Source organism: Rhinopithecus bieti, unplaced genomic scaffold (genome assembly GCF_001698545.2).
Source record: "Rhinopithecus bieti isolate Rb0 unplaced genomic scaffold, ASM169854v2 scaffold_761, whole genome shotgun sequence".
Taxonomy (NCBI): Eukaryota; Metazoa; Chordata; class Mammalia; order Primates; family Cercopithecidae; genus Rhinopithecus; species Rhinopithecus bieti.
Window position 1 is genome coordinate 47957 of NW_016803176.1, and position 26018 is coordinate 73974.

General features: G+C 35.1%; 1 protein-coding gene across 3 annotated transcripts in view; it reads left to right on the forward strand.

The window, feature by feature from the left end:
* The window catches only part of INPP4B (inositol polyphosphate-4-phosphatase type II B), a 551727-nt gene that overhangs the window by 35663 nt on the left and 490046 nt on the right, over positions 1-26018 (forward strand). For 2 of the 3 annotated variants that reach the window (XR_001884600.1, XM_017867644.1), the window contains exon 1: positions 22269-22345. The exons of the other annotated variant lie outside the window; for it this stretch is intronic. The gene's annotated coding sequence lies outside the window, so the exon portion shown is untranslated. Of the gene's footprint in view, positions 1-22268; positions 22346-26018 lie in introns of those variants that run through there. 3 annotated transcript variants of the gene reach the window in all.

Sequence of the window (26018 nt, forward strand, 5' to 3'; positions counted from 1 at the left end):
ATTCTCTCTTATTTTACTACATGCTTGGTTCATAATTATAAGTTGAAAGAAGTCTTATTTCAATAGGATACATGTTTTGTTAAAACAATTTTGGGAAAAATATTTTTACTTTCCTTAACCTTCACATCCATGCCTGCAATATGAACATGTAAATACCCACTACTTATATTCAAAATGGAATTTCAAAGTGGTTTGTTCACCAAGGTGCAATTTCTGTACTTCTCAGTGTTCATAAGAGAACACTTCAAATTTCTTTAAGGTAATATTTAGCATGAGTTATATTTTCTTCAACTGGCATAGATAATGAAGGTATCCTTTTATGATATCACAAAGAATATAAAATCTAGTGTTATTGGCATTTAGCATAAATGTGAGTTTGCTTAAAATATTATGGTTGAAGTATAAAAGTTCATGGTTGTTTGAATTCCCGTTACTACCTCTATGTTTTAGTATGTGTATATACTCACATGCATATAATTCTGCTGAATTTACTATATCATAGTTACAATATCAACATTATTCTGATACACTTCTGCCCTGTCACAGAATTTGCAAGAAATTATCGGCAATGTCTTACCACTTTTGCCACACTCCAGATTGTTCTGGCTGCCCTTCTTGTCATGTGGATTTAACCAATTTAGCAATCAGTGTTGAACATGTTCTGTGTTTAAAAATAATGCTTACAAAGAAGGAGTATGGGAAACCACTTACATGAGGATTTAGGTAGGTAATTAGCAATCAAAACCAAGCTGTGCTATTTAGTGCCTGTTCTATAAAGGTCATGCATAATGAGCATGATTGTTTTCCAAAATCCTCCCATCTAGGTAAGGGTTTTGTTGTTGTTATTTTTTAAGGTATAAAAGTTATCAAACACTTTTTAAAGTTAAGGTATTAGAAATGATATTCTTGAAACAAAAGTTTTTACATCCTGAACTCTAGCTTACTTCAGTTTTCCATTGCTTCCTCTTTGAAACCCAGATTTGAAAATTCAAAGTAAATTTTGCAATAATTATTAAATATTTCTGGGGTTTCTGTGGTAAGATGCTTTTTATATTTTCCCACTCCATAAGTGCAGTCACACACACACACACACTCATACACACATACATACTCACACACACATATATAAGCAAAGTGTTTAATGAAACCAATTTTTTATCTCTCACCATTAAAATGAAATGAGGCTGCAAAAAGCATTATTCGAGGACCTGTTGTCCATCATTTTGCTTGAAGTTGCAACTTCTAAGAACCTATAACCTGTCAACAACTTTACATGAGGACTTACTTTACGTGTGTGTGTGTGTATGTGATTGTGTGTGTGTTGTGAGGACTCACTTTATGTGTTTGTGTACATATGTGTATGTGTATCTCTCTCTCTCTCCATATTATATATGTGTATATATATGCAATATAAGCAATATATATATAATTGCAATAGTATATAACTGCAACAGTATATATTATTATATAATTACAATTGTATATTGCAATTATATATAATTGCTATATATATTATATTACTATATATAAGCTATATATATATGCTATCTGTAAAATCTCTGGTCTCTGAGAACTGGTTTTTCTTCTGTTTTGTTCCTTTCAGCAACATCTCAGACACAGGCACTCAGCCTCTATCTAAGGTATATACTTTGATATCCCTTTAAGAGCCCTGTCCATCCACTCTCACATTCTACCCAGGTCTTACTTCTCCCACTCCCATCTCTAGAAGCCTATATTTACTGGTCACTCAGGACTCTGAAGCTTTCAGTTTGAATATATATCACCCAAGTTTTCCCTTGCTACCTATGAATCACACTTACTGTCCTGTCCTGTTAAGAACAGTTGTCCTGGCCGGGGGTGGTGGCTCATGCCTGTAATCCCAGCACTTTGGGAGGCTGAGGAGGGTGGATCACAAGATCAAGAAATCAAGACCATCCTGGCCAACATGGTGAAACCCCATCTCTACTAAAAATACAAAACTTAGCTGGTCGTGCTAGCACGTGCCTATAGCCCCAGCTACTTGGGAGGCTGAGGCAGGAGAATCGCTTGAACCTGGGAGGTGGAGGTTGCAGTGAGCCAAGCCAAGATCATACCACTGCACTCCAGCCTTGCCACAGAGTGAGACTCCATCTCGAAAAAGAAAAAAAAAAAAAGAACTGTTGTCCTGATCATTCCCCTGGTGATTCTGCCCGTTTAGAATCAAGTTCATTGATAATCAAAGGGGCAGGCTACCAGGGAAGTTTCAAGCCTTCTGGGTGCTGAGATGGCCCTTTCCCATCTTTAGTGTCATTGCCTAGATTCCTTAAGTTCTGATAGGAACTGTTTGGTGAAGTGCAGGAAGAGGCAACTTCAGCTCTAAAAATGCCAGGGCACACCACTCTACGTGCAGCTGCCACTTCTTTTTCTTTGAGAAAATAACAATTTTGCTACTTAGTGGGAAATAAAATCCTAAATTGTAGAAAGACAGAAAATGATGATGACATAGCCTTTTGTTGATTTTCAGGTGGTTAATTATCAGCTGAATTAATGGTCATTTATCTTTTCCCTGCTTAGAAATGTTTCAGTTTCAATTTTTAGAAGTTAAAATCAGAAAAGCTTTCTGAAGCAGAGAATGGAGAGATGGAGAGCAGCTAATTATCAAGGCACACAGAGAAAAGAGAGATTAAGCAAATCAGTCAACATTGTTTATAGAAATATTAAATATAAGACTTTGTTAGATTTCATGAACCAAGTGTTGAATGTTAATTTTAATTCTTATACGGATAATTGGGAAATTTATTTCTACGCTATTAATCTATCAACAATCTTACTCACCCCCTAAAAATTGGGCAATTGTGCTATAATTATATAGTGATGAGACTTCTTGGTCCTGCAGAGTCTTGCTCTGTGGGGAGAAATGCATTCGAATTAAGGATAGAACAGAATCCTGTAAATAGGTCCCTGATGCAAAGGCCCTCCTCACCTAAGCCTAAGGCCAGTACTGGGCTGGGTATATAATGCGTGATGTAGACATAAGGAGTCTGAGAAAACGATGAGACATCCAGCTGGAAATGTTCTAGAGGGAACTGAAGATATCAGCCTGGAAATTAGAAGTACATATGTAAATTTGGGAATCTTATTTTAGAGTTGATAACTGAAGACTGAAGATTGGATGAGATTTCTATGGAAAAGAGTATGGAGTGGAATAAAAGAGAATGATGGTTGAATTTAGGAAATATCCACACACATATTAGTAATTGATTTAAATAGTCATTATCATAACAATAACTATAATGTATTGAGCCCCTACCATGCACCAAACAGTTTGTGTGGATTAGAACATCTTATCCTCACAATCCCTTGAAGTAAGGGATATTATAAGCCCTTTATTACAGATGAGAGATTTGCTATAGCTCAATTAGTTTTCTTGCATTTATTTTTGATAAATCAGGAATAGCAACTGTGGCTGAGCAAACTGCTCACTTTTGCTATACTGCCATAGAGTTAGCTCTTACTTATGTGCAGATCCTCCCAAGGAAAGTCTAAAGATCTACCATGGGCACAGAAATAGGTAGTGAATTGCCCAAAGTACAGGAAGCACTAAATCTCTGCTTGGAATTTTGTTTTTGTGAAAAGGACATAAAAATTGTTAACGTTTATCTGGAAGCAAGAAAAACAGATGTACCCAGTTCTGTGTAGGAGGATAAACTAAACTCTCAGCTTTTCTGTCTCTAAGTTGTTACTTAACTCAAGGGACAACATCAGACAAAAGATGTGTTTCTAGATGCTCAGGGACTTTTGTTGAATCATCAACTGACTCATGAAGTGCCTAATGTTTGGCATTGCTGAACAAATTATACATAAATATAGTCATTTATACAGTCCCTCAAGATAATGTGTACTTCCTTTTGATAATGTATGATAATTGATGTTATTTCAGATTTTGTTAATATAAGCATGAGACTAGAACATGCTGTAGAATAAACTCTTACTTCCCCAGGGAACATATTTTAAATAACAAATTGTATTATTTTCAGTAACAAGTAAATTGTGCTATACCTGTAAAAAAGGGTACAACAAATGTTCTACTTACTCTTAGATAATTATAGAAATACATGCAGATTTTCTTCTTAGGTCAAAAAAAAATTAAAGGAAATTTAAGAGCAAGGAAATTAAAGAATTTTGAGCACAGAGAGTAGAAAAGAAATTCTAATGAATTGAAATCTGATGACACTCTCCAATCTTTGTATCATTAGTCTCTTTTATTCTATTTATTTAAATATTTATTATAATTATATAATTTATTAAATGATATATCCTATTCATACCACAAGTAATTATACTTATAAATACATAGGCATTTGTCTTAGACCATTTATGCTGCTGTAAGAAAATACCACGGGCCGGGTAATTTAGAAAGAACAGAAATTTATTTCTCGTGGTTCTGGATATTGGGAAGTTCAAGATCAAGTAATCAGGCTCTGTGCTTCCAAGATGGCCCTTGTTGCTGTGTCCTTACATGGCAGAAGGTGGAAAGGTAAGAAAATGCTCCTTCCAACCTTGAGTCCTTTGATAAGGGTGCTAATCTCATTCACAAGGGTAGCATCCTCATGATTTAGTCACATCCCAAAGGCCACATCTCTGAATACTGTTAATACTGTTGCACTGAGGATTAAGTTTCAACATAAATTTTGAAGGTGTCACCATCATCTAAACCGTAACACCACCATAGTACAGCAATTGCAATTGTTTTTCATGACTTGAGGTTGCGTGTGTGTGTGTGTGTGTGTGTATGTATATGTATATGTATATTTCAGGATGGGCTAGGTTATGCTAGAGAAATGAACCCCTTCAACTTTAAAGGGCATAAAACACTAAAGGCGTTAATTCTCAATCAAGATACATATCCACAATGTGTTGGCTGGGGCTTTGATCCATGTCTCTAAAATTAGATACCCGGGATCAATGAGTTTCTGCCATCTGCAGCAATGCCAGTGCAGTGGCAATGAGAACAGAACTTGGCAAATTGTCCACTGGCTGTTAAAGCTTCTATCTAAAAATGACACCAGTAAATTCTACTAACATTTCATTGGCCAAAGCAAGTTTATGACCATGCCATCCTAATAAATGCAGTCCCACCATATTCTCAGAACTTGCACTGATGACTACCACATTAGTTGTCCTAACTATATATTCAAAGACACAGATGTGGGATTTTGGATTTGGGTGTTCATGAATTGCCTTCAGAACTTTTCAAAGTGGGTCATATTCTTACAAACATGTTTCTTTATTTGTTTAAGCTTTTTGCTAATGCAGTCAAGGTAATATTTTATTATGTTTTGCCCTGATTCACTAACTTTGTTCCTGAAACTCGAACTGTTTTTAGTCTAATCTTTTATAAAGTGTGATAACAGTAATTACGATGAGTAATTGAGAATAGATTTACCCCTTAAAAATGTCAACAGCAATTCCTACTATGTTTTTGGGGTGTTGTTGAGTCATCCTGTACTATAAAGCTCAACATTATTCTTTGTTTTTTGTTTTTTAAAATAAAGATTTTTATACGTTTTAGAATCCAGGGCAACAGTAATTCCTCTTTCTTAAAAATCGAAAGAAATGATTGAGAGCTTATTGAGTTGAATCTTTATACCAAGCAAAGATCAGATGAAGACTCACCGTACAATCTTCCTAAGGGGAAGTACCTTTTTTCCTCACACTGATGTCAGAGTAGACTGTCTTTTAAGTAGAGCTTTTGCGATTGCTACAGAACATTGGAAACATTTGTCTTTTGTATAATGCATACAAATGAGATTGAGCTCTTTCACATTGTGAGACTGATGATATATTTGTAGTATATGTTGAACTTTGACCTCCAGAGATAAAATGAATGCAATAATCATGTTTCAGACCTATAATTTTGGGCACTATAGTACTGGGATGTTTTCCTGATTCACTTATTTTAACTGAGACCATATTTTTAGCATGCCTTTCATTTGCTTTTTAATGCATTAATTAGTGGCATTTGAATCTCTCTCAGCATTAATGTTTAAAAACTCTGATACTTGGCATTGTGATTTACAGTTGCTAACATAAAGCAAAACAAAATAATAAGGTTTTCTAAAAGTCCACAAGGCAGTAGGTGAGCAGATAGATGTACTTTGAACAAGATTTTAAAATCTGAATTTACCCAGCCCCTCTTTTACAAGTATCCATTTCATAATTGTAGTTTATAATTTAAATATCTAGATGTTGAGCATATTTTTTACTTTAAGTATTTTGACATATTCCATTTTTACACTCATTCTTCTTTCGATAGATTTTTTTCTTATTCTATTTTTGAATAATTTACATATACATTTTTTATTCATCAAGTAGTTACTGAGGTCCTATCTTACTCTGGTAGCCCATTGTGGTTCCTTCTCTATTGAAGCTTGAAGGCCAGTAGTGAGGGAGAGAGCCATTATTCAAATAATCACACAGATTGGTTGAAAGTTGCTATCTTGGTGAGTGTTACCAACAAGGGATGCCAGGGTTGATTAGAGCACGTAACGGAAAGATTTTACCTCCTTGGATGGAGGTTAGGAAAATGTTCCCTGAAAAAGTAAAGCAGAATGGCCAGAGACTTGAAGGATAAAGTTGAGGGTATGAGAGTAAAAGGTGTGGCAGCAGGGAAACAGCCCCTGCAAAGATCTTCAACTGGGAGGGAGCAGGGCTATTCCTGGAAAGGCCACAGTGAAGAGTAATGAGAGCAGGGGGTGCTGCTGCTGAAGCGGATGGAGAGGCCAACTGCAGGCATATGTAGGCCCTCAAGTGGTTTTGCATTATTCTAAGAACAACTGGAATCCTTTGAAAGCGTTTAAGCTGAGGGAAATATTACCTGATTTGCATTTCTAAGAGGATCCTTCCTACTGCTCTGTTGAGAAAAAGCAGAGCAGGATAAGAGTGAATGCAGAAATCAATTTGAACAGTATTGCAGCAGCCTGGGCTACAGATGATTATAAGAACCAGGATGGTGATGGCAAAGAACAGGACAAATCAATATGTCTTAATAATAATTAGAAAATAAAATTAACATGGTGAAATTGGATATTAAAAAGTGAATCAATAATGTTTATATTTATCAGTTATATTCAGCTTAGTCAATACTTTAAAATTAGTATTTTGAGAAGCAACTAAGAACTGGCCTTTGTAAATGTCACTAACAAATTCTGGCTCCTTTGTTGAGAAATGGTCTACCACTGACTTGTATCTTACTACGTTTGGTAGGGTCTTTCCCCTTAGTCTGAGGCAGTGGAATTGACAGCAAATAAGACCTTCACGCAGGCTTGTTTTAAAAAAAATCTACTCAAAAGAAATTTTATTCCATTCAGAGAATAACCGTCATTTTACTCAAGTGTGGATTATATAATAAATCATGTTGTAATAATGTCAAAAGCTACATCATCAACATAGACTCATAAAAGAGAAATTACTTCTCATAGATGAAACAAATGTCCACAGGCAACTACATGTGGCAGCTTTCCCCAACACCATTTCAAGTTTTTGATGCTAGATAAGCATGTTTTGATTACATATGATTCATCATTCTACTGACTGATATCCAACACTTCCCTAAATCACAAAATTAATTTTCCAGTAAAACCTATTCATTCTGGTACAAACATATTTCAACTGAAAAGTTAAGCAGAGACTTCCCCTCCTGTCTCCCCTCCCTTCTTTCCTTTCTTTAAAAATCATCTCTTCTTCTCTTCCTGTTAAGAGTGACCCCTTTTAAGTCATAACTATTGGTAGTGACTTTCACACCCACATCAATCTGTTAGTATGTCTATTGACTTTATTTTCAAACTGTATCCAGAATCTAGACAATTCTCCCCACCTCTAATTTAAAGCTATAGTCCAAACCAACATCTACTCCTTCCTTTGTTATTACAGTTACCTTCAAACTACTCTTCTGGCTTCTACCCTTGCCCCCAAGGTTATATTCTTCCTACAGTAGTCGGTAACCTTTAAACATATAACCTGTAACATAACACTTCTTTTGGTTAATGATCTTGTGGCTGCCCATCTCAGAGTAAAGGCCATGTCCTTATTGTCATCCTAATAGCTCAATCTCTAACCTAGTCTCCTCCTCCTCTCCTCCCCTGCTCCCTAGCCCACACTGGCCTCCTTGCTCTCTCAGACATTTCAAACATTCTCCCATATTAAGGCCTCTTCAGTTGCTGTTTTCAATGCCTGAATGTACTTCCTCCAGATATTTTAATTTGTTCCTTCACTTTATTCAGGCATCTACTCAATCATAGTCTGATCAGAGAGACCTATGGTGACCACCCTGTCTAAAACAGCAGCCATCATATCATTGTCAATTACCTTTTTCTGCCTTAATTTTCTTCCTTATGTGTATGTATGTGTGTGTGTGTGTGTGTGTCACTCTCCTAATATATACATGTATGTTTGTTTACTCGTTTATTCCATTTCTCCTTCCACTGAAATGTAAGCTCTATGCCAATTGGGACTTCAACTTTTCATTCAGCTCAGTATCCACAGTGGGTAGAATAATGTATCATACCTCACAGATGCTCAATTAATGTTGGTTTAAAGAATGAATGTTACAAGAATTGATGTTTTCTAGAAGCTGGAAAAAACAGAGAATTGATTCTCTCCTAGGGCCTGAAGAAGGAATAAAGCCATGCTGATACTCTGATTTTAGGATATCTCACCTTTCAGAATTGTAAGATCAAATATTTGGGTTTTTTGCAGACAGTACTTTTCTGACAACATGCTTCAGTAGCAACAAAAACTAATGTACTTTTGGACTTCGGAATACTTTTCAACTCAGTGCTTCAGCCATCTATCCATTGGAGTTGACATATGTGGTAGTTAGTAGTATTATTCACTAAACATTTACGGTTTTCCTTTATTGCATGTTCCTGCCCCCTGCATGTTCCTATGCAGCTTTCATAGGAGTATGACCAATGATGGAAGTAGCATACGTAACTTTTAGATATAGCTTTATAACCTTTGCACATTTTAACATACCTCTGTTTCTCTATTTGTGTGTGTGTGTGTGTGTGTGTGTGTGTGTGTGTGTGTGTGTGCAGAACTTTGGTGAGATCTAGTCTCCATAATTCTGGCTTCCTGAACAAACATTCCCTCACCCATTACCAGTGAATATGAAATATGAATGAGAAGTAAATCTATTTGCTCAAGCTGCTAAGATTCTGGGGTTATTTGGTCAAAAAAATCAAAATGTAAACCAGTACTTCTCAAATATTTTTGTCTAAGGACCCCTTTTTTACACTCTTAATATTTGTTGAAGACCCCCAAAAAGCTTTTGTTTATGGATATCATATTCATCAATACTTATCATGCCAGGAATTAAAATAGACATTTTAAAGTAATTTATTTAAAATAATAAATCCATTTTAAGTTCACATAAGATATAATTTTGAAAATAGCTATATTTTAAAAGCATTCTTCATGAGAAGAATCATGATTAGATACATGCCCCTAAGTGTCTTTGACTTAATAGAAGATACCTGAATTATCTTATCTACTTCTGCTACATTCAAACAGTTGTAATTTGTTGTGGTTAAAGTATAAGCAAAAGATCTAGCTTCATATAGTTGAAAATAAAGAAGTATTTTAATATCCTTTTCTGATAATCATGGATATTATCCTTTGATACTACACAAGAATTCTGTAAGTGATAGTTTCCCAAAGGTTAATAGCAACATAGAATCTGAAACCATATCAACAAACTTTTCATATTGTTACATCAGATCCATTGGTCTTGCACTTTAAATGGACACACGTATGATTCCGTAAAAGCATCCATTGGTCATTTTTAAAACATTGGTTCACTGAGTTTCACGGATAGGAGAAATGCCAATACATATCATTTTGCAACATCAAAAACCCACATTCTTTAATATTGCTATCAATTTCCTTAGAAAAAATTTTCTTTTGAAAAATTGTTTAGACACTGCTGCCAGATACAGGTTTTCCAAAATTCTAATATTCATTCAAATATTCAAATTCTGTAATTGGCAACAAACACAGTCCGTTATTTTCCTTGCAGTGACAAAACTCACTTTTTTCGTTTTCAGAAAATACTCAATTCTGCAAATATCTGCAACTACCCAAGCCTGAATAACTATAGCTTGTCTGTTAATTATGTTTTCAGGTAAAAACAGGTTTAAATAAGAAGAGCAGCTAGTTCAGCTTGCAACACAGTCACACACATGCTATGCTTGGAGATGACTATTGTGGGAGGCGTCTTCTGACTTGGTCTCACTGATCCTGGCTCATGATCTTATGTAATTTCCTCTCCCTCAGTATGGGCTGGGTCTAGTGGCTTGCTGCTAACAAATAGAATAAGACAAAAGTAAGAAGGTGTCACTTCTATGATTAGATTTTAAACGACTGTGATTTCTGTCCTGCTGGACTTCTCCCTCTAGCTCTTCCTCATTTTTACCTGGATAGAGGGCAATTTGCAAGGAATGGAGAGTGGTCTCCAGTCAATAGCCAGCAAGGAACCTTTTAGGATTCAGACCTAAAAGGAACTGAATCCTACAACAACTACATGAGTAGATTGGAAGTGTATTCCTCCCTATTTGGGCCTTAAGATGACTCTGCCCCAATTAACACCTTGATTGCAGCCTTGTAAACACTTGAGCCAGATAAGAAGTGTATGAATTCCTGATTCACAGAAACTGAGATAATAAATGTATGTTGTTTTAAGCTGCTGTATTTTGGGGTAATTTGTTACACAGCAATAGATAACTAATACAGTTCTCTACTTCACCATGTAATAGAAGTATTTTATATACTTTATACATGCTTTCAACTCTTGTAATATAAAATAGTAAAATGCATGTTTAAGGGCCAAGACAATAAAAGTAATAATTTTATTGTTTCATCAAAGATAGCCTCAAGTGAAACTAGCATTTTAGTGCATGATAGTAAATTATGCAAGGTCTACTAGTATATCTTGGTTCTATTGCCTTGATTTATTCTAAGGCAATTTTACCCACCATTGTATTTGTACCACCAGTGCAAATACATACCAACAAAGTGAAAAACAACACATGTTAACACAGTTAAAAAAAGGAAAAGAAAAATTTTTAAAACAAATAATGAAAAAAACAGACAATGTAGTAAGAATTGCCTTGACTTCACAGACCTCCTGAAAAAAATTCTAGGACCCTTATGGATGTGAGTGTTACACTTTCAGAACTGCTAATCTAGATTATCTCAATTATTACACCAGATGAATTGTTAATTTCCTATCCCTAGTCTGTATGTTACAACATAGTAAAATTACCCTAGGGAAAGGTAATTAATACTCAATTCTCATCATTTTAAAAAAGAAAACTGGATTTTATAACGTTTTGAAATTATCTCTATAATACACTTAATTGACTTTGCTTATCAATTCATGACTGTTTAAACGTTGCTTCACCTCAGTGTTCACTGTCCACTAGTCCAAGATCAAACATACCAAAGAACAGTTTTGACTCTCACTGTTACTTGCTGCTAATGCTTTCTGCTTATTAACTGTCAAGAAATATATTGTAAATATGTTTTTGGTATATGCATCTATGTGTGTGTGTATGTATACGTGTTTGATTTTATTTTGCATAAACTCTATAAAAGGTTCTGGTATGAATTTGAATATCATTTAAATATATTTACAAATACATATTTTATTTATATTTTATTATTAATATTGATATCGTTAATAATATTACTTATGACAGGGAATTTAGAAAATAACTATGTTTAAATGAAAAGATTTTGTACTATCTTTTCTCCAAGATAAAATCACTGCTAGCTGTTTTGTGTGTTTTCTTTCATGCAATTGAATTTCATCTGGGGCATATTTTAAATTTTCTATTACAAGATTAATGGGCAGTTTCAACTTTAGAACTTGCTTCAAAACTTCTAGTTGTGGTTGTAGATGAATTAAATAATACAGATAAATTGACTTTATTGTGAAGAATCATAATTTCACATCACAAACACAGCATTATCTGTCTAAAATATTTGAAATTTTAAAGCTTTTTCATTGCAGATTAATTTTGTCTATATTGTTAAACATGTTACATAAATTGAGAATTTTAAAATATGTTTTATTGGCCTCCTTTTAACATGGTATCTTATATATTTTATAGATTTTGTTTCACATGTATGCATGCATGAAATACAGAAATTATAAAGCAAAAGGAAAAGTATATGAGAAACACTAAAGATTATCTCATATTTATAAATAGCAGGTGTGACATGTTTCAAACCTCTGAAGATTGATTTTGTTTTATTAAACATGGATTTGCAGATGTTGCAAAGAAGTTCACACTAGTTTAAAATCCAGGTAATATCTCTGTGTGCATCCTGCTCTAGAGCATGCCATGGTCGATTAACTTATCTCTGAAGTCTATACAATTGATCCTGTAGCCATGGCTCAACTGATCCTTTACAGCTGGAATTGATGCATTATGGTCAAAATTAACTCACTGGTCAGGTCTCTGACAGGTTATTGAAGGGAGAGCTCTCATTTCCACACCTCCACTTTCACCACAGAATCAATACAACTAAAGAAATACTATGGAGAAATCTGAAAATAGATAGCACAACAGGGTGACTCCAGCAAGTATTTTCTGTGCCTGGCTACTGCTCTACTCTTTGTGCACTTTTACACCTATTGGATACAAGATGAAATTTGTTTTTAAGATAAAAGGGCTTTTAAATAGTACAGATACAGCATGTTCTTTGAAGACTGCTGTCTTTCTGGTGCCAGAAAGGGAAGTCACTAGGTACACACATATTGATAACTGTTTTATTTTTAATGGCCAGGGATTCCTACTGGGTTAAAGTCTGGGTTCTAGGCTATTACTACTCTCATTTAATATTGATAAAGCACTGTAAATGTACATGGTATTTAATGTTACATGAAATTGTGCCAGACAAATTGTCTTCCCTGCAGAGACTTCAAGCTAAAAGCAGGAGGAGAGCAATGCAAGAGGGACATTGTGGGAAGAGTGGAGACTGATTAAGGGTTACAAACCTGGCATTGCTTTGCCGGGTACAGGGATTGCAAGGAGAATTTGAAAGCTTAGAAATTATTCTGAGATTGGGAGGCTTTTCAGCAAAATAAAACCTATAACTGAAAGCAAGTAAAGGCATCAGACAAGAAGAATTTCAGCCCTTTGCATGACAAGTGTACATCTTCAGTTCTGATATTCCTCTTACATCATGTTCACCTTGTGTCTCAGCATCACCTCCCACTCATCATACTCCAAACATGCTCCATCATGTTCTCAAACCTGAGCATGCATTCGAATTATCTGGGGGCTAGTTAAAACATGAATTGTTGGTCCACATGTCAGAGTCAGAGTTTCTGATTTAGTAGGTCTAGGGTCCTGAATTTGCATTTGTAATAATTTTTCAGTAATTGTTGTTGCTGTTCATGCTGGAACAACTTTGAGAACCTCTGTCCTAAACCACTACCTTCAATTTTTGTTTTATCTTGTCCTCCACATCGCAGCTTGGAATCAACTCTAATTTTCATCTTTCTAGTCAAGCGATGTCGCAGTTTACCTTTTCTTTCCTAGGAATTCCTTTTATATTTGCTTTATTTTTTCTTTACAAACTCACAGCTACTAATCAGACATGACTGCTACTAGCAACAAGAAATCAAATGACTTCAATACTACTATTTTGAACACGCTTTATGTGCAAGATACTATGGTAACCACTTTAAAATATAGTAGCTTGTTAAATAATACTATTAGATAAGTTGTATTAGCTTCATTCATGGGTAAAGACATTCATTTGTAGTAAGATTAATTCACTTGTAATGGGTATTATAGAAAGGATATAAATGAAGGTCAGTCTGACATGAAAACCCATTTTCTTATTGTGTCCAACCTATATTCAGATGCCACCTAAGGCCACTTTTTTCAGACAGTCCTTGTATGATTAAGCAGGTGATATAGTAAACTCTCTCCCTTCTCTCATCTACTAATGATATGCCCTTTATTACACAGACTTGGTATATGATGAGGTAGCATTGGAACTCAGCACCAAAGGGATAGATTAACCAAGAAATATCATTGGAAAAGCCAAGAGTGGTGTTGGTTGCGTGTAGTCCCAGCTACCAGGAGGTTGATGCATGAGGATGTCTTGAGGCCAATTCAAGGCTGCAGTTCTCTGTGATCATGCCTGTGAATAATGACTTCACTCCAGCCTGGGCAACACAGGGAAATCTCATGTCCGGCGGGGGGGGCGGGAAGAAAGAAATATTTCTGGGACAAGTAAATGTCTACATGATACAATAGCAGATGGAATAAAATCCTCAATTTGGAAAATAAAACTGAAAAATTTAGAAGAAAACATGAGATACTGAAATACAAACTTTAAAACTTGATAAACATAAAAACCTGTAAAAATACAACAAAAGAAATGGTAAATAAAATCAAAGGTAAATCATAAGCCAAAAAATGTTTGGCAATATTGTCATTGTTTTACATGTGTGCATATTGAGTCCAGCAGAGGAGAACTAACTTGCCCAAAGCACATAGCCAGTCAAGTGGCAGGCCAGGATTCTAATCCACTGTTGTGATATAGATATTATGATGAAGAATGTTTTAGTTAATTCACCACTCTGTGTTTTTAAATTCTCAATACCAAACAAATTAACTCGTATTTTGTGGACTCTATTTATACAAATACAATTTCTCAGTTAAAGCAGTTGAACTAACTCTATATGCATTATCATAGATACACCACATGAATGTAATATTGAATAAGACTAGTAAGATTAGTAACCCAAAATGTGTATAAAAATGATATTTTTTTTAAGTTTAAAACACACAGAAATTTTATGTATTATTTGTAGTTACAAATATATATATATCCAAAGTATAAAATCATGGACAAGAAGAATACATACCAATTTCAGAATGCTGGTAATCTCTGAAGATGGAATAAGGAAACAAAAGGCGTCAGGGTGGCCTTAATTGTATAAGTGATGTTTCACTGTTAGGTAACTTTAAAAATCCGAACCAACTATGGCAAAGTGCTAACGCCTGTTTCTTTAATGTGGCCAGTACTTGTTTTAGTTATTTCTCTTCACTTTTCAGAATTTTTGAAATATTTTATGGCTAAAAAATAGAAAATTTAACAAAGGTTTTTCATGGATTCAAATACATTTTGGGTATTCTCGGTTAAAATACAAGAATTTTCTTTGCTGCAAAACTTTTCCATCATTAATATGCTAATGGAAATATGAATTGCCAAGAGGATAATGTGCTATGAAATATTTCCCAAACTTATTTTACCATGGAAGCCTTTTATTTTTGTCTTAATGAAACATCTATTAACAACTCATGGATATTTTGGGAAATGCTGTTATACATCACAGCACTTAATTTTCCCTAATTGTTTCATGTAATTTAACTTAATTTTCCTGATTATATTTTTCATCTCTTTGATACCAAGACCGAAGTCTTATTCCTTTTAGATAGGCATGTAATGGATGTAAAAATAATACTTTGATGGGTTTGTTTGATTTTTTTGAAAATTATTGTGTAGGTCATCATACTTAATGTAGGTTTGGGGCCAAGGGAGAGAAGTAGTAAAAAAATGCCCTTGCACACAGTTTTCTATGGCACTAAAAAGCAAATCTGAGGAACACAAAGATCATAAGGTCAGTGGTATTTATTTTCAAACAAATGGAATATATTTATGCCAAAACGTTGCCAGACCTGTTTCTGTAGACATCTGTCCTTCATTTATTCATTCATTTATTTCAACAAATATTTTAAATAATCTGGGGAGAAATTATACTTTAATAATATATGGGTAAAATTCAGTGCATCAGATATCTCAATTGTATCATCAATAATTTCTCAGAGTAAAATAACTCAGCCCTTTTAAAACTATATTAAGTGTAAGTCCAATTTACCATTTTATTTAAATAATTGATTCATTTAAATATTTTTGAATACTACACACATTTTCAATTCATTGGTTAGCAAGGGTACAATTTTAATACAATAATAAATAAAATAAATAGAATTGACTAAGCAAAAATTTATTGACTTGACATTTTATTTCTTATGTATTGCCAACACACATAAGGCTCCCTTAGCCAAGTTAATGTCAGAAGCAAATACCTCTCATTCCTACTCCTTCAATAATTTACAAATGATTAATATGGGTATTAAATGAAAATATCTAATTTTTAAAGTTATGTGTAAAGATCTAGTACATATGATGAATGGTTAACCCTTGTCTGTCTTAATGTTTCAGAAGAGCAGTTTGTGATTCTCATTTCCTAATGATTACCTTTTCGACCATTTTCTATTTGGTAAAATTATGCTGCTATTTGTTGAAGGGTAAAACATTTAAATCTCATTTTTTAAAATTTTATTTTGCTATAATTCATGCCACTCTAAAAGCTGTTTCATGGGCATATACAAAAGAATATATCTGCGCTTTGCAGAAATATAATTTGTATAGAGTTAAAATCTTATTGTAATATACTTGAATACCTTTAATATTGTTTAGGTTAATTTAGAACCCAGATTTTCACAGAAGGAATTTAGATCAATACTCATAAAATAATCTGTGTTTTCAAACCGTTATTGTATTGGAAACTAATACTGAAAACAGTTTTAATCAGTTCTATTGTAGAGATTTTTCAGGTATCTAAAAGTTTTCAAAGAGGTGGTCTTTCATCTGCTTTGTCATTTTAGTCTTGGAAATATAGGGATACAAACAGTAAATATTTATCTTCTCAAATTTTATCGTATTTTAACATTGATCTGAAACGTTCATGATAAATTATTTTTTATGTAAGACAAAGGGAAGATGGAACTAATAATAGATTAACTGCTTTGAGTGCTTCTGATAATGTTAGTACTTTAGCATTTTTTACATAATGTGGTCATGACTCATAGTAAAGTTACAGTTGATAATTGTATAAACATTTTCTGCTGCTGAAGAAATTCATATTTGCTTTAAACTGTCCTGCTACAGCTTAGCAGTATTTCAGGCAGATGTCCCTCTTAACTGTGTAACTCATTTGTCTCACTACCAGCTGAAATAGTATGAAAAACTCAATTCTGCCAGTTAACAGAAGTCAATGACATGACATTAACTCAATGCTTATAACCACCTGGGTAATAAAATTATATCAGCAGTAGTCTCCTTATGCTACTATAAGAAAATGGAATGATGTATTGTGCTACAAATTAATTAGCATATGTACGTTAATGAAGATTAAACATGTGATATTTAATTTTGTGAATAATTTCTTGTATGAGGAAATTTTACAGATGGGCCTCATTATGTATGCAGGTGTAGCTATGGACACAAATACCTTAGAGTTTTAATTCCTTAAAAGTGTGTGATTATCAAAGTGTCTACGCCCACCTATTACTTCTAGATATTTTCCTGTGCTCCTATATGGAGGAGTTGCTTGCAAGATGGTAGTGTGTATGTTAGGGGGTGGCAGAAAGGATATATACACACACAACATAAACCTCATATACAGTGAAAAATTAGAATGAAGAATGTCTTAATTATTTATTGCTTTGTACCAAGTGACCTCAAAACTTCGTAGCTTATAACAATGAACATTTATTATCTCACACAGACTCTGTGGATCCAGAATTCAGCAGTGGCTTGGCTGAGTGATTCTAGCTTGGCAGCTCTCATAGGGTTACAGTGGAGATGTCAGCTGGGGTTCCAGTCATCTGAAGGCTTGACTGGAGCAACAAGGTCTGCTACCAACCTTGCTTAATTATGTGATGGGCAGCTGGTGCTGACTCTCAGTTTCTCATTACGTGGGCCATTCCACTGAGCTACTTGAATGTCTTTTTTACATTACAACGGGCTCTCCTAGAGTGAATGATATGAGAGAGTAAGGTAGAAGCAACAATGACTTTTATAAACTAACCTTGGGAGTCATACACGGTCATTTCTGCATATCGTATTGGACATGCAGGTTAGCTCTGATCCGTGTAGGGGAGAATTATGTGAATATGTGTATAACAGAAGGTGACAATCATTAGAGGAAGTCACCTTAGTAATTGGCTACCACTGGTGGGGAGGGAAAGACATAGCATGTATATAATTTTAAAGAACTGCTGCATCTTAATTATAATTCAGGATAATGAAAATAACAATCACTAAAAATAATTTCTGACTGACTTCTGCTAGGTGAAGTATCACATGCTTTTTTTATGTTACTGTTTGTGCTTATAAATCACTTGTTCATGCCAATAACTGTCAATCAGGTTATGTGGATAGAATTGTCATTTTATACTGGGAAACCTCTGGTGTCACACATCAACATTTGGCAGAGTTATAATTAGAGGAATGATATTTAGGGTTTCTGACTTTTAATCTTTGGTTATTGCCTCCTACCAGCCCAGGAGTGCCCCCAAGAAATTATTTAAATGCTAATTGCTGAAATAGATCAATATATTACGGATTCATCTCCAGCCATTGCTCTATGAAATTGTAATTCAGGAAGATGTCAACTTATTGTATCTATTCCACTGGTACATGGTATGTGTGCCTACGTTTTAAGAACTTTGTGACACATTGTGATAATAAAACAATAAGATTTATTAGTAAAGACAGTGAGTAATTTACCTCTACATATATTTCACTATAAATATCAAGATGTGGTAAAAGGAAATACATCCATCAATACCAGGCCTGCTGAATTGTAGCTATGAATCTGTACTTTCAATATAGAAACCAGAAGTGGAGGTGTGAAGAGTTATTAGCACTATTAAGGTTTTTAGGGGAGAAGGAAGTATTGGTGGCCATGTTTTTTAAAAATTATGGCTCAGGGTATTGTTCTTACATCTCTTTCGATGGAAGTAGACTCCATTCTCATCACTTGTTGGGCTGCTAAAGTAAATGGCAAGAGTAACTTAAGATGTTTTGAAGAGGAGATGTTAAGGTCAGTTTAGAAGCTCACGTTCTTTGTTTAAGGCTAAGACATATTCATTAGATGCACTGTTTCTGATGAATGGCTAATTTGACTGAAGGGAGTACAAGGATGCACCTGGTATCTCTTTGCACCATGGGATTACGTTTCCTGGATGTATTGTACACCCAAGTCCCAGGAAGCCAACTGTCTAGTATTGTCAGCTATGTAACATTGGATATTTTTGTATTTAATTAGGCTGTCCGATTTACAACACCTGAACCAAGGCTTCAGCATGGCCATTCAACTCAAAGAGACCAACACCCAACATGAATAACTCTGTTACTGCCTTGCTGTTTGACACTAATGGTGCTTTAATAGACCCAATGACTATTATTAGAATAAAAATACTGTTCTACTTGCAAACCTCAATTCCTGTAAAATTAAAAAAAAAAATTAAGAATAATTTTCACACAGACTTGTTGTGGGAGCAAGGAGCTCCTTTTTGACTGCTGTAGAATTTATTTCCTGGGCCTGGTACGCAGAGGGTGGAAGGTGGGAATGGTGAAGGTTATGCTGCATTTTTTTTTTTGTCTAGTCATATGCAAACTAGATCAAAAAATTAATGCTCTGCTCAGATTCTTGGAATGGTGAGTTGAGAAATGTTTAATAAAAGAAGTATTTACAAAGATGTGGTTAGAGTTTAGGGAAAATAATAGACATGGTGCAGTGCCTCAGTGAGTGTAACAGTAGAGAGCTGTTGCTATCTCTGGGTGATTAGGGGCAGAGGAAGGGAGAGGTACCAGAGTCCAGAGTGGACTGTGTCATTTGACAGGAGCTGTAGCTTTCAACAGATGGATGCAGCCAACCAGTAGTAACATGACTGGGAAAGAAAACAGGAAAATGATTGGTTCCCTTCACCTCTAATTGGTTCTGTCCACACAGGCTCCAGGGCACAGAGCAGTGTGTGGATCCAAAGGGACAAAAGGAAGATACTGAGCACAAAAGCATATTTAAAATTGGCAGGATTGATATCTAAATGCCTTTGTTTGCTGTATTTCACTGAAACTGAACATTGTGTGGTGATCTCTGGAGCTGGATTGTCTGGGTCTGAATTCTAGCTCCAACACTGACTTTGGGTAGGTGACTTACTCTCTCTGTCCTACAACTGTGAAAGAAAATGATTATGGGGCTAAGCTGACAGGGTTGGGGTAATGAACAAATGAACGTATGTGTGTAAACACTTGAACTAATGCCTGGCCCATAGTAAGCGTTTTACCTCTTTACTATTATTATTAAATCCCATATCCTGTAATTGTTTGCTCCTTTTTAAGACAAATAATGTACATTGAATTAAGTTGGATTTCTGTTCTTAGTGACTATATTTCGGTATTCCTTTGGTATTGGGCGATATCCTGGGATTAAATATCCAGGTTGCAGTAATAGAATTGAGATCCTCAGAATCCTCACTTTCAGCAAAAGAAGAGATCCTCTTTTTTTGAAAACCTCCCCCTGAATATCTTCCTGACAACTAAGAAATCTGGTGAATTTCTTTTCTGGAAAAGTTGACTGACTGGGTTGACTCTGTGTGAATTAAATTTTGGATGGAAAAGTTTAGTCAACTGCTCCTGCTTTCTCCACTAAGTGAATCCCTTCAGGAACAGCATTTTAAAAGTGTTTATTGCACAAAATGGTAGAAAAAACAAAAACGAATCTTTGAATTAGAACAATGCCTTTTTGTGAGATTGATTGTTTAAGCAATTTCCAATAAAGCAAGCATTTAAATTTTTTCAAGAACAAACATCCATAATAATATTAAAAACTAGCATGAGAAAATCACACTATAGTTTAGAGGGCCTGCATTCACATTACTGGCTCTGTGGTTTTCAGACTTTGGTTTTAGCCATGGAACCCTTTGAACATCACATCCTTACACATACGAATTATATGAAAGGAGTCTTCTGGCTCAAGCCCACCTGTTGAGCCCTTTTTCCCGTTACTCTGAGATAACTCCAATGGAAGGGGGCTGGGTTGCTGAGGAGAACAGTGTGAAGGCTACCTTTTGAGTCTCTGAATTCCTTTATATCCTTGGGTGCAGGACTCAGCAACCCCATTGTCTTTTGGAGTCCTATTTTAAGTGCAGAGTTCTGGAGTTCAAGACAGTCTTCTCTGAAAATATTTGTGTTAGTGTGAAAAAAAGTCATTTAATGAGGGCTATAAGAATAGAAGAAAACACCAGAGAGAATTTAAATAAGATGGTCAGCATTTCGTTTTCGTGATCCACCATGATTGCATTGGAAACTTGACGAGAAGTCTGTGACCAAGAGTTAGTGGGTTTCAGGAGCTCAGGCTCCCCATATCCCATGTTAAACAGTTCATCTGAGTGAAAGTTGATGAACAGCCCTTCTTAGATGACCACACACAGTCTTCCAGGCAAGAGTTTCAGGAGACCATTCAAAGAGTAATTTGGCATAACTAAATTAAAGCTTGTTTTTGCTACTACTAAGATCTTTATGTACATACAATATTTAAAACAATCTCAAGGCCAGGCATGGTGGCTCACGCCTGTAATCCCAGCACTTTGGCAGGCTGAGGTGTGCAGATTTCCTGAGGTCAGGAATTTAAGACCAGCCTGGCCAATGAAGTGAAATCCTGTCTCTACTAAAAATACAAAAATTAGCCGGGCATGGTGGCAGGTGCCTGTAGTCCCAGCTACTCAGGAGGCTGAGGCAGGAGAATCACTTGAACCTGGGAGACAAAGGTTGAGGTAAGCCGAGATCGTGCCACTGCACTCCAGCCTGGGTGACAGAGTGAGACTTTGTCTCAAAAAAACAAAACAAAACAAAACAAAAAAAAAATGAAATTGGGGTGTGTGGAGGGAGTGGCGGTGGCAATGTATACTGTTTCTCTCTCTCTTTATTGGAAGCTTGTTTTATGCCAGGCTCTAAGCTGAGTTCTCTACATCATCTTTTATAAAACTAATAATATTATTATTGTGGTAAGAAAATTGAAGCTGACCTAAGTAGCTTCAGTAATATCTTACCATTGGCATCCATTCATAGCCCATGCTCTTAACTACAGCACTAAATGCATTATACAAACTTGACAAACTTCATCTCCATATTATCACAAAAAATAATAACAGCAATATAAATTTGAAATGTCAAGGATCATAGTAAATTTATGGTCAAAATTTATGGCAGAAAACAAAAGACAACACAGATTTTATTCAGATTATGTTTCTACACCTTTGGTTGGAAGTTTAGGGAGGAATTTGGTCATAGCAGTTCTCATTGTGACTGGTGAATGATGTAACAAAGGCGTTGGCTTCTAAGTGACTTTCAAAGAAAGAATAAATTAAAATTGAGATGGACCTTGAGGAAGACCACATGAGGGCTGATGGGCAAGAGGCATTTGAAGGTTTGCTTATTATTTTCCTGTACCTTCATAAAGATGTCTGTTCCAGGCAATTAGGAATTTTCAGGAAGGTAGTATTATTCCACTTTTCCCACATTTGCATAGGCTTGAGAGTTTCATATGGCTGATTTCTATTTACCACTCCATTCTCATATCAAACATTGCCTACTTGTAGATGGACATTTCACAAGCACTTCCCCCTTTCTCCTCTCTAGCCAGCCCCTCTCAAGATGTTGGAATCTCATGACTATTTTTCTTTGTCCAAAACAGGAATCACTATCTGAAATTACCTGGTTGATTTTTTTAAATTGTCTGTTTCTACAAAATAGAGTATAAAATCCACAAAGCAGGCATCTTGTTGCTGTGACCTAAGTGCTTGTGCTCCCCTAGAATTTATATGTTTAAATCCTTATCCCCAATGTGATGGTATTAGGCATTGGGGGCCTTTGGAAGGTGGTTTGATCATGAAGGCAAAGCCCTCCTGGATGGGATTAGGGCCCCTTTATAAAAGATAACCCCAGGCAGGGCACAGTGGCTCACACCTGTAATCCCAGCACTTGGGAGGCTGAAGCAAGTGGATCACCTGAGGTCAGGAGGTCTAGACTAGCCTGGCCAACATGGTGAAACCCTGTCTCTACCAAAAATACAAAATTTTGCCAGGAATGGTGGCAGGTGCATATAATCCCAGCTACTCAGGAGGCTGAGGCAGGAGAATCGCTTGAACCCAGGAGATGGAGGTTGCAATGAGCCGAGATCACACCATCGCACTCCAGCCAAGAGGGAGAGTTTGTCTCAAAAAAAAAAAAAAAAAGAAAAAAGAGAGAGACCCCAGAGAGCAGCCTTGCCCCTCCTACCATGTGAGGACACAGCCACAGTTTTCCCATCTATAAATGGGGAAACAAGCCCTCACCAGACTTCAAACCTCCTAGCACTTTGATTATGCACTTCCTAGCTTTCCCCTAACACCCCAGAACTGTGAGAAATAAATTTGTTTTCCTAAGCCACCCAGTTGACGGTATTCTGGTAAAGCAGCCTGAATGGGCGAAGACACTAGTCTTTGTTTCTTTCAGTGTCTGCAGAATCTAGAATAGTGCCCAGTACATAGAAAGCAGTGCATACATATTTGCTCACTCAATTAAGATTCTGAATTTCTTGAAGTGCCCTGTCATATTATGAATTTCAGCCACATACCATTTTAAATGAAGTTTATGAAGAGTTCTTAATGACATTTTAAAATTCTTAATATATGATGTCAAAAAATTAAAAAGCTATATGTCAAATGTTAAATTCAGTATGATTTTGTGCACATGTTTGATAGATAAAAGCTTAGAGTAATATCAAAAAATATGGTTGCAGTGGTGGTGGGTTTTGGGTAATTTTCTCTTGTGCTTTTGCTACAGTCTAATAAGCATAAATTACTTTTACAAGGAAAATGTAAAATAATCAGGAACTAAAAAAATGTTTGAAATAGATCAACAATTTTCCAATGCCATAGTTTTTGCTTTCAGATACCTTTTTGAGTTGCACATTAGAGACTCTGCCTAGGTAGTTGTGACAATTACAATAATGGTATGATGATGATGATGATGATGATGATGATGATGATGACGACTAAAGTAAGACATAGTAAAAGACAGCAAAGAAAGGAACAGAAAATTATGGGGAGGTTGGGATGTAAGAATCATCTGCTACTTTTTTTTTTTCTCATAAACTTGCCCAAGCTCAAGTAGTAATGTTTATATTATTAGTCTTTTCTTGGTCTTTTAGAAGATGGGATATAGAAAAGGTATAGAAAATCAGCCAATGCAATCTGAAAATATTATATTATTTGGACAAATGGTGATTCACTTGGAACTTGATGTATTACTAATGTTTTAGTAATGTCGGGTTTATAGTGAGTGTATAGATGGGATCATAATATTTGACCTGACTTACAAAATCAGCGAGCTGGACTGTAAGTTGATGAGGGTAGGAACTGTGAATTTTTCAGTTAAAACTGTATTCTCAGGGTCTGGCATGGTGCTGCGTACCTAAAATGTGCTTAGCTATTTTTTAATGAGTAATAAACTGGTCATGGGATTCTATCTCAAGATATGAAGCCAAAAGTTGTTTTCCTGCTGTATTACGATATTTTTATACCAAATTTTATACTACTAGGTTGCTTTTGAGGAACTAAGATTGGGCAATGACTGATTTCTTCTGTTTTACCTAGAGTCAGTTGAATTGGGTTAGCAAAGTTTACCTTCATATTTTAGTGTCTTATAAATGGCTATGGCAGATCAAATTGCCCCAAGTTAGATATATAAATGTATCAAACAAATCTCAAAGTTTTGCTGGAGTATTGTAAGAAAAGTTCAAAAATTTAAAAATCAATTTTAGAAGTAACTTTCAAGCTCATCTTAAATGTTATTTTAAGGGTATAGAGGCAATTGTTTTATTCTAGCCATCAATTATGAAAATATTTTCAAATATTCTTTTAATTCTATCCTATAGTGGTAATTGTTATGAAGCCTTTGATTTTTTAAAGCTTTGGTTCTCAAAATTGGTTACATATTGGAATCACCTGGGAGAGCAATAAACAATACTAATGCCTGAGTCCTAGCCTAGGTATTCTGATTAAATTGATCTGGGGGGCAGTCTGGGGATTGGAGTGTTTCAAAACTCCATAAGTGATTTTAATGCCCAACCAAAGGTAAGAACCACTGATTTAAACTCTTAACACACTACTTACACTATAGTATTGTTTTCCAAAAAAATACTGACTTGTTAGCTCACGAACTGTAACGGGTTCTGATTTACAGGAAGTGTACTTCCAAACAATGTCTACAGAGGATTTCTAGATGATAACAAATTTCTCTTTTAGATAGAATGACAAGCAGATTATTTGACTTCCTGTTAGGATTATTGTAAAGGGTAATTCTATAGCTATGCTGCTCTTTATAATATATTTTTTTAAGTTCTTCTTAGCATTATGTATTGATCTGTACCTCACTGAAGTTACACCTAATATCTTCCTTTCCAAAGTACATTAGGGAGGACAACACTTTAGAGATTTTATTCTTTGACTTGAAATTTTAGAATAAAATTGAAAAAAATGAATGTATGAGAAAGTTAAAATAGGAATAGTATATTGAACAAACCAAAATGTACCCTGTGGAGCTCATAAAGAGAAAAGGAAATTTGAAAATTTTAATACAACTCTGCTTTATAGAGGAATAAAAAATGAGGTGAAATATCCTTCATTTCCCAGGATTTCAGAAACTTAAGTCACATTCAATTTGGAACTGACAAGTCTATCTGAAGAAATAATCAGTTTAGAAAATTTGGAAGTAAGAAATCCATTGTATTTAATTTAGGTTTATTTTAGTTTGGTGATTTAAAAACATTCTTTGCCTATTGTTTTAAAATTAATTATTGAGTGAAAACTAATGGGATTTCATAATTTTACTTCTCACATACTAATGCATTTTAAAGTTTCAACTCTAATTCTTGAGGAAACTCGGGTAATCTTGAACACACTGAAAATAAGGAGTAAGACAAGTACAAGTAATAGAAACTCTAAATGTGGGACAAATGAAAACATAAGGCATGATATTTAAGGTCTATTACTTAATATGTAGTTGATGACAATGCACTAGAACTCTATATTACATAATAAGCCAAATTAATTTACAAC